The sequence below is a fragment of the Canis lupus genome, chromosome 9 (assembly GCF_003254725.2).
Source record: "Canis lupus dingo isolate Sandy chromosome 9, ASM325472v2, whole genome shotgun sequence".
NCBI lineage: Eukaryota > Metazoa > Chordata > Mammalia > Carnivora > Canidae > Canis > Canis lupus.
The window spans coordinates 50,134,271-50,144,172 of record NC_064251.1 but is presented as its reverse complement, the minus strand read 5'-3'; positions in this window follow the sequence as shown (position 1 = coordinate 50,144,172).

The following is a 9,902-nucleotide window of genomic DNA, read 5'->3' as shown; positions in this document are numbered from 1 at the left end:
GCCCCCCAGGAGCTCCCAAAGTCCCCACCACCTGGCCCCTGACCCCAGAACAGAGAAACTTCTCTGTAATTGGTCCACGGGGGAAACGGAAATAATTAGGCCCCTAATTACATGGTTAAAGGGCACAGAGCAAAAAAAAAAAATAAAATAAAAATAAAGGGCACAGAGCTTTAGAGCCTTTTGGACAAGGCCTCAGTCCGGCCGCAGGGGTGCCCAGGAGAGACCCCTGCCTGGTGCACAGAGGGGAAGCCTGGGTCTTATCCACAGTCTACTGCTGATGGTGCAGAGCCCTGGGACCAGGGGCCACCGCAGCCCGGCTGGTGTGCACCGGGAGAGGAGGAGCAACCTGACCTCCAGCCAGGGCCGGGGTGGGGGTGGGGGCAGTCACCCTTACCCCGGCTGGAGGCTGGGGGCCAGCTGCATCCAACTTTGGGTTTAGCATGTTGGGGAGACAGGGGACAATTGTACCCCTACTCCTGACAAGCCCCTGAGGACCAGCTGTGTCCCCTCCAAAGTCCCCACCTTCTCCTGTGTCCCCCCAGGCAGTGGTGGAGATGGAGAGGGTCTCATGGGTGGGTTTTGCCTGGGGTGGAACCAATGTTGGGGTCTTGCCGGGAGCCATGCCGCAGCCCGGGTGTGGCTCTGCCGATGGGGCTGAAGGCTGGGCCTGGCCACCTCTCCTCAGAGCCGGGCAGTCCTCAGGCAGATTGCACGTCACACTCTATGGGTGGAAGGTTCCAGAAGATCTGGCTGATGTGGGTGCTACCCACCACTGCCACAGCATCATCCTGACCCAGTGTGGCCCTGCATCCACCAGAGGGCAGCTGGGGCCTGCAGTGGGGGCCGCAGGGCAGGGGCAGGATGCTGGCTAGGCTGGATCATTCCGGTGGCGGCACCTTGCAGTTTCCTCTGTAAAATGGAGCCCATGGTGCCGGCCCCAGGAGGTGGTGTCAAGGGTCCACAGGACGAGGCCCCTTGTCCCCCCTCCCGGCAGCTGACCCTGTGTACTTGTGAAAAAACCCACGAGCCCCCCATACCCACTGCCTGCAGCCACATCCTCAAATTTGTTGATCAAGACACACTTTTTAAAAAAGATTTTATTTATCTAAGAGAGAGAGAGAGCACAAGCAGGGGTGGAGGGGCAGAGGGGGAGGGAGAAGGAGACCCTCAACTGAGCAGGGACCCCCAATGCAGAACTCAATACCAGGACCCCGGGATCATGCCCTGAGCTGAAGGCAGACGCTCAACCATGGAGCCCCCCATGTGTCCCTGAGACACACTTTTTATAAATAGAACAAAGTGCAGATCTGAAGAGTGGTGGGGGGAGCTGGAGAGGCAAGCTTCCCCCAGGAAACCCATTCTCACCCTTGCTGCCTGTTCCCAGGGGGCCCAGCACCCGCGAGGACCCTGTCAGCCAAGGTTGCAGAACTGCTGATCCTTCCAAGGGCACAAGGTGCCTGCCCAGCCAGGTCACTGTCATTCTGGGCCTCAGTTTCCTGATCTGGCGGATGGAGGGGTGGGGTGGGGGGGATGTGAGCTCTTGCTTCACAGCAGTGGTCAGGTACAGTGAAAAAGGCCAACACTCCCTCTGATCACAATCCAGAACCCCTGAGGCCAGGTGGCCTACACCGCAGCCCCCACCACCTCTCCCAGCCAGCCTCCCCTCGCCCCTGCAAGGTGCCTAGAGGGGCAGCCGGGCACAGGCAGGAAGGCAGGCAGAGAGGAGTGTTTCCGCAGAGACCCTGCAGCCTGGCGGGTGCAGGCCTGATAAGGGCCCACATGGCCAGCCGCACGTCCGCCTTTTGTCCCCGGCCGGGTCAGCCTTTCCTGCTGCGGGGGCGGGGAGCAGCACCCAGCGGTGGCCGTCCTCCCCCTCTGCCTCCTCTCCGCCCCTGTGCTCCGAGGCCTGGGGAAGTTTGAGGCCACGGGCAGCCAGGGCTCTGGGCTCAGCCAGGCCTGGGCCAGGTACCTGCACCAAGCTGTCCCCGGTCACTGAGGCATGGCTGCGGCCTTCCTCCTGCCCTGCTCCTGATGTGCCCCAGCCCTTGGGGTTGGGGAGCCCTCTGCCCCAGCCCTCAGGGAGCAACACGTGGGTCCCCACCCTGCCCAGTACCCCCGACTTCAGTGCTCCTGTATCTCAGGTGTCCTGAGGTACAGACACTGCCGTGTCCCTGTGTCTCCGTTTGAGGTTGCAGGGAAGCGTGGGCCTGGCTCAGCCTGTGCTCTGCCCCCTGGGGACCCACCTCCCAAACGTCCCAAGATGACCTGGTCATCGTGAGTGACGATGGGCAGAGAGAAGACCATCAGCTGTACCCCGGCCCCCCATCCCCCCACCCCTGCCCACTGTCACATGACTCTTGGCCACGCAGCAGGTCTGGTGACCTGGGCCGGCCCCAGAAGGGATCTCTCCCACCCCTAGAGTTGCTCTTGGTTGAGGGAAGGGTACCCCGTCCTGAGGGTGGGCGGTGGGCCTGGGAACAGGTGTTGGGCACACTGTGGCCCCTGCACAGGCCCCCACATCTTGTGGGCTTAGTAAGAGCCACCCCCGCATATCCTCCCTGCCATCTGGAGGCCCCGGGGCGGCCACTCCAAGGCTGGGGCAGCACCGCCAGCCGCCACGCGGGGTGTTTCTACTGTCCACCAGCTCCCCAGAGACGTGCTCCCCTTGTTACATAGAAAACGGGGCAATTCAATGGGTTTGGTGTATTCCATCATTGACTCCCTTAAATTGTGGCAGCACACACAACATGGAATGGGGCATTTTCACTGTCTTCGGGTGTGCCGTTTGGAGGGCTAACCGCATTCACTTGTCTGTGCAGCCACCACCAGTCTCTCATCCCACAGCTGCGTCACATCCCCAGACTGAAACTCCGCACCCCCCCGGCCCCCCAGGCACCCCCAGCCCTGCAGCCCCCAGCCCTGCTAATGCGTTTCCTATCTCTAGGACGTGCCTATGGCAGACAGCCCCTGTGAGTGGAGCCAGATGACATTTGTTCTTTCGTGTCTGGCTTCTAGCACTCAGGGCCTCCTTGAGGCCTGTGAGCAGCGAGGGTCAATACGTCTTCCCCTCCTGAGGCCAAATAACGTTCACCTGAATGTGACCACGTGAAGGTGGCTTTGCGCCCTTCCCGGGGGTATGGGGCAGGGGGATGTGGGGCAGGCCTCTCCCCGTCCTGCAATTCTGTTTTCAGCCCCTGAGCTGGCACCGGGTGACAGTAGTGGTGATGTGGAGATGCCCCGTTTGGCCTCCCCAATCACTAGTGAATGGACATTTGGTGGTCGTGACTACCATGTGGCAGGGGTCCCATACGTCCCCCTGAGCTCCCAGCGCCCTTCTGTGTGCACCCAGGACTGGGGTGGCTGCATCATATGGTAACTCATCCATGTCCCCTCTGAGTAACCATACACAAGCCACTTTTTAAATGCATTCAAATGCATTTGTCGCACACCAAGGTCCAACGGAACCGTGGACGCCCCCTCAGCCACGGGCAGGACCATCTCAGAGGCACCCAGCTGAATGCAGGGCACTGCCGGACAGATTAGGGCAGAGCAACCCCAAGGGAGTGTGGGTGCTTCTGGGTGGGACAGACTGTCCTGTAGGTCGCCTGGGGTGGGGGTTCCCTAGGGGAGCAGACTGGCCACAGTCAGGAATCCATGCTTGCAGGATGTGTGGGGCAGTGAACACACGTGAGGCCAGAGCTGTGGGTCTCGTCCATCATGCATCTGTCCAAACCCATGGACGGACAGCGCGGGAGCAGCCTCGTGCACACTCTGGACTGCAGGTGATGACACTGCGTCTGTGTGGGTTCCTGGTGGGGTGTCGACCATGGGGAGTCAATGTGGCGAGGCGTCAGCAGGCATCCTCTGCACTTTCCTCTCAATATTGCTATGACCCCCAAACTGCCGTAATAAATAAAACCTATTGAAAAAAAATAAAACCTATTGGAAAATGCACATTTCATTATTGTACATGCTGAACATGACTTGGACCCCAGCGCACTTGACCTCAGGCCACTCTGCTCACCCATGTGCTTCCTCCCCACCCCCGGGTCCAGCAGGGTACTGTGGGCACGTGGGAGCCCTGTAAACGCCCGGCTGTGGCCCCAAGATACGGCGGTCTCTCTCCCTTGCTTTCGTGCCTCGAATCCACCAGCTCTTTCAAAACCAGCATGTATCACTTCACAGCCCAGATGATAAACAAAAAAATCTATTTTCTTTTTTTTAAAGTTATTTTTGATCTTCAGTATTTGTTTTATTTATTTATTTAAAAGATTGTATTTATTTATTTATTCATGAGAGACACAGAGAGAGGCAGAAACACAGGCAGAGGGAGAAGCAGGCCCCATGCAGGGAACCCGACGTGGGACTCAATCCCGGGTCTCCAGGATCCGGCCCTGGGCTGAAGGCGGCGCTAAACCACTGAGCCACCGGGGCTGCTCCTATTTTCATTTTTGAGTGGCAAACACAATCTGAGTAAGTGATCCCTAGGTGAGAGGGGCCTTCCAGTCCTACCCTGGCCGCCGGCCTCTGGCTTCTCTGCCCCTGTAGGAATCACATTGTCTCTCTGACTCCCGGCAGAAGCCTCCAGAAGCCTGTCAGCAGCCTGCATTCCTCCGTTAGGTGCCCGGGGTGGGGGGTGGGGGTGGGGGTGGGGGGGTGGCAATCAGCCCATGGAGGGAGGTGCTTCTCTTCCTTCTGGATGTTGCTCCTTTAAAGTGGGGGGAGCGGGAAGGGGGGAGGGTTGGGGCCCTGCTGTGCACCCTGAGTCAGGCCCAATGCAACCTCCCCACATGGTTACACACCAGGTCCTGAGCTATCTGTGCTTCACCCCAGTGACCTGCCGGGGCCTCCTGCCCCGGGTGCGGTGGAGGAGGGGCGTCCTCCCTGACCACACAGCGAGGGTGGGCCTTGGGCCTCATGGACACCTGTGGCCTGCTCCGTGAACACCCGTCCAGCCCAGCCTTCTGTGGGGAGGCGTCCGCAGTCCACCCAGAGACAGCAGGCCACCAGGAGGGCCTGGCGCTCACGCAGGCAGCCCTCCTGCCTCTCCCAGGGCCACACGTGGCTGCCTGGACCAGAGCCTGAGCCGGCCATTTCCGGCCATTGTGCAGAGCGGGGTTGGCTCCGGAAGCTGCAATCCCCAGGCGGGGCCCTGCGGGGCTGCCATGGGCTCCGGGGCATCCTGGCTGAGAGTCTGGCCGGCGTCATCTGGACGGGGATGGCGCTCTGTGGCACCACTACCCACACCCCAGGCTTGGGGTGATCCCCTCAGCCAGTGCCAGCTCGGGGGCTGAGAACAGAATTGCTGGATGGGGAGAGACCTGCCTAGCGTCCCCCACCCTGCACCCTGCCCTGCACCCCCACCACCCCCGGGGAAGGGTGCAAAGCCACCCTTACGTGGTCACACTCGGGTACATGTGCGGAATGGGGAACAGCTCCCCAGATCAGTGATGGGTGTTGGTGGAGAACGCACGGGGTGTCAAGGACACTGTAGGCACCCAGCTCACCAGGGATCCACTACGTCCAGGAGAGGGACAGGCTTCCATGGCGACCAGATTCGACTTCTGGCTGCAAGTCTACAGAGAAGGGACAGCCCACAGGCCGTGTGACCTCCCCGGAGAGGCTCCTGGAGACTCTGTTCAGATCCGAGCCATCCCAGAGAGGCCACAGGCTCTACATCCGCCTGTCCCCTTCCTATTCCATCCCAGGGTCCCAGCGGGACCCAAGTGGCCCCTCCAGCCTTTCTGGGGCTGAGCAAGGGTGGCGTGATCAGAAACCTTTGGCTTGGGAGGCAGTTTGGGGCAGCGCCTCAAACACGTGAGCACAGAGCTGTCGTCCGACCCCATACCCCACTGCCAGGTATGGACAGGATGGGAACATATGCGTCCACACACAAACGGGCACGAGTGTTCAGGGAAGCAGGGTTCACGGCAGCCAAGGGGTAGAACAGTCCAAATGTCCCTCGGCTGGGAAACCAACAGACTGGGTGAACAGTCAGACAGGCAGGGACCTGACCCTCTGGGCCAGCAGGCTGGGTGAGCAGATGGTTCCACTTGTGTGACATTAGAGCCCACGCGTCCAGAGATGGCCCAGGGGAGGTGGCCTCAGGCTGGGGTGGGGACAGGGCCCCAGGGTGTGGGAATGACCTCTAAGAGGTTCAGAGAGCTTTGGGGCAATGGAAATGCTCTGAAATTGGATGAGCCCATGGCTGCTCAGCCCCGTCACTAGACCCGGGTGAGTCCTGGCCCCATGAAGCCACCGTGCTAGAAGGGAGAAGCCACAGTGACTCCCAGTTCTGTGGAGTCACGGCCCCGCCAAAGCCCCGCCCGAGGTCACGCCGCCTTGGGGGCCGAGCCAGGCGAGGCATGGTGCCCGCCCGCTCTTGCCCTCTGGCCTCTAGGAGACGTGCTTTCGCTTAAAGGTGAGGTGGTGCTGAGGCAGGGCAGCCAGCAGGCACAGGGGTGCCAGAGGAGGCCTTCCTGCTGGCGTCCTGGACCTGGCGGGGTCTCTGTGCCCCGCACAGGTGTGCCCCTCTGGAGAGATCCACTGCCCTAACCAGATGGCAGGGATCCTCCTTCCCCACAGAGGGACACCCCAGGCCAGGCTCTTCCCCTCCTGGACCTCAGTGGACCCACAGGGGAGAGGAGGGTAGAGTGGGACGCACCCTAAGACCCCCAGAGCCCTGGCGCCCAGGGACCAAGGTGGGCCTCGCACCCCCTTCCCCCAGCAATGAGGCATATAAGCTTCCAAAAGGAAAGATCCAGACTAAATTTACACCCGGCCCGAGCGCAGCCGGGGAGAGGTCAGGCTAGGCCCCCACCCGGCCTCTTGACGCAGTTCCCCTTCCCTTTGGTGGGGTTTCCATTGTTCTGGGGGCCTGGCTCCCAATCTGCCTGCACACTCACTTCCTGTTTCCTGGCTGAGAGGAAGCAGAGATTTCTGGCCCCTTCCTTTCTCTCTACGCTTTTAAGGATATTGAAAAATAATAATACTAACAGGCAGCGTTGGAGCTGCGGTGCTAGGCTGGGGGTGCCCGAGGCGCCCAGGGCCCCTCCGTGGGCTTGGCTCCATACCTGGGATCCCAGGCCACTAGGGCACCTGCCCGGGGACTCAGGTCCTCCTCCCCGCACCCCAAGAAAGGCCCAGCACAAACTTCCCGACATGGTGGGGTTCAGAGGCTCCAGGACCCGGTCCAGGCCTCCCAGGCCCTCCACGCCCTGGTCTGACATATAGGAAAACTGAGGCAGAGAAGCCTCCAGCCTCTAACACCTCTGACGTCACTGGCGCCCATGACAACCCCAAGGATGTCACTTGGTCTCCCCAGGGAGGGGACTCCCACACCCCTACCAGCAGCCCTAGCCTCCTGACCGCTGGGGTGATGGGCAGTCATGGTGGGGTGCAGACTTATCTGCCCCCATGGCCCCCACACCCCTGCCCAGGCCCCTCGCAGAGGCCAGGAGAGCTTCAGCTCTGAGTCGGAGGTCAGGCTCTTCTGGCGACAGCCTCTGCGGCCCTGAGAGGTCATTCGTCCTCCATCAATGGGGTCAGATCCTGGCCCAGGCTCGAGGTGGGGGGGTGGATGGGGCACGAGCAGGCAGCCAACGGGCCTCAGTGGTCCCTCCCATTAGCCTCAGAGCACCCGGCTCCCGGCTCTTCCTGAGTGGGCAGGGTGGCGGGGACAGGATGGCCCCCTCAGGCAGGGTTGGACCCTCGCCCACGGCATCCACCTGCCCCCTTCCCAGGAGCTTCCCTTTCCGTCCCGGGAGATAAAGTGTTTTTTCCCCTGCACGTTAATGGCCGCCCCATCCGCCAGGCTTGGCAAATTGCAGCCCAACTATGAGTGGGGCTTCCGTCCAGGGAGCCAGGAGGGGAGGGCCAGCCCCTCTTTCTCAGCCCCCATCAAAGAGGGAGCCCCCGGGCCGGGGGCGGCCTCCACGGCCTGGGAAAGCTTGGGTTCCAGACGAGGCCAGCACTGGGACAAACCCAGGCTTTGGGGCTAAGGACCCCAAACATGACCCTCCAGGGCCTGGCCGCAGCACTGGGTGGGTGGGGGGCACTTGGGCCCTGCAGAGGCTCTCCCTGCCTGGCCCAGCCACAGATGCCCATCCCAGGGGCTTGACCCCAGCATGGCCCACAGCCCCCGCGCTGAGGAGGTGAATGTTTCACAGAGGCTGCTGGTAGCCGAGGACACAATGCACACTCACAGCAGAAGAAACCCAGGGGGATCCCTAAGTGCACACCGCAGCAGGTGGCCCCTTGTCCCTCCACTGCCCAGACGCAGCACCCTGGGGACACGCCAAGCAGAAGGCTGGAGCTTGACGCCCTTGGGAGCACTTGGGTCCCCTAAGTGGCTCTCACCCCACCCAGTGTCTCCTCTATAAAATGAGTCTTTCTTTCTACATTCAAGAAATCCTAATACAGCGACACCACAGCAAAATATCAGAATGGCCAAAATAAGACACAGGCAGTAGCAAGTGCCAACAAGGGCATGAGGCACCCCAAGCACCTCAGACCTCATGGGGTGACCTGGGGTCCTGTTGGGTGGTCCCTGGTTTCATGCGACTCCTGGGACCAGCAATTTCCCCGGAGACTGTCCCCGGTACAGGCCCCCAAGAGATGCTAAAAGGCTGCACCCGATGTGTCCCAAGCAGCCAGGCTGGGAAGAGCCAAAGCCAGCAGTGCGTGTGCCCTGCTCCCTTCTCCCGGTAGAGTAGGGCTGCCCAGAGGAGGCGCATGCCACTACCCACATGGCAGTGCTCACCGTCCACAGACACGCAGTGGAGTGGGAGGGGCCAGACCCCTGGGGCGCTGTGCATTGCCATGGGCGCAAAGCAGGTGGAACAATGCCACGAGAGTGGAGGGGAGCCCCCAGGCTGGGATGGGGGGCATCTCCTGGATGGGTGCCGGTTTCCCATGCATGCTCACCCTCGTGCATGTGTCCACAGCAACGCACACATGCAAGCCACCTCTGGGCAGGGTGCCTGTCTGGGCAGGGTGGTGGCAAGTGGCCCGTGGGGCCTGTCACAGCCCTTGGCACACCAGCTAGGGGCCAGCTCTGTCTCCGTGTCAGTGAGGCAGATGGGGTCCCTCTTGGCTCCATGGAGCTGGTGCTCAGGAAGGAGGCTCAGGCCACAGCTGTGAGGGGTCAGACATGGTCCTGAGGGCATGGGAAGCCTTCAGGTGTCCAGTAGTCAGAGGTCACCCTTCGCAAAGCTCCCTAAGAATTGAGGTGCAGTCAGGGGTGCCCTGTAGGCTGAGGAGGAGGTCCCCCAGGCAGGGAGCACGATGGCCTAGACTAGAATGGGGAGCAGCAGGAGGGACGTGTTCTGGGGACCCAAAGCTGGGGCAGAGTCCGTGCCCTGGGCCTCTGGCCTGAGCGGCGGTGCCCCAGCAGCAGGAAGGTTGTCATGAATGCTGGGCAGTCCCCAGTTAGTGGGGCCCAGGAGGCAGTGAGGAGAAGGACCGGGCGTCCCCCCAGGGTCTCCCGCTGCTTGGGCCCCCTCCGGACTCCCCACTCAGGGCTTCCAGGGCTGACCCTGGACAAGCATCTTCCCTGTGGGCCTCAGTTGCATTATCTCGTGAGTGCTACGTATGGAGCCTGGCACAGGGTGCTTCCAACAGGCATGCCGAGCAGGGGGCGGTGGGCAGGGGGTGGAAGCCAGAGCACTGCAGACCCCGGGCCCCCCTAGAAACCTCCACTTCCCTCTGGGACCTCACTCAACGTAGGTCTACACAGCTGAGCCAGCCCAGGGGTACCCAGCCCCCACAAGGCACAGGTCACTGGGCCAGGCGCATCCCTGGTGAAGGCTCAGCACATCTGGTGTGAAGCCGGACCCCGCCGTGGCCGACAGAGCCGCCATATCCTGAGGCCAGGGCTGCTGGGGGGTGGACAGGAAGCCCCA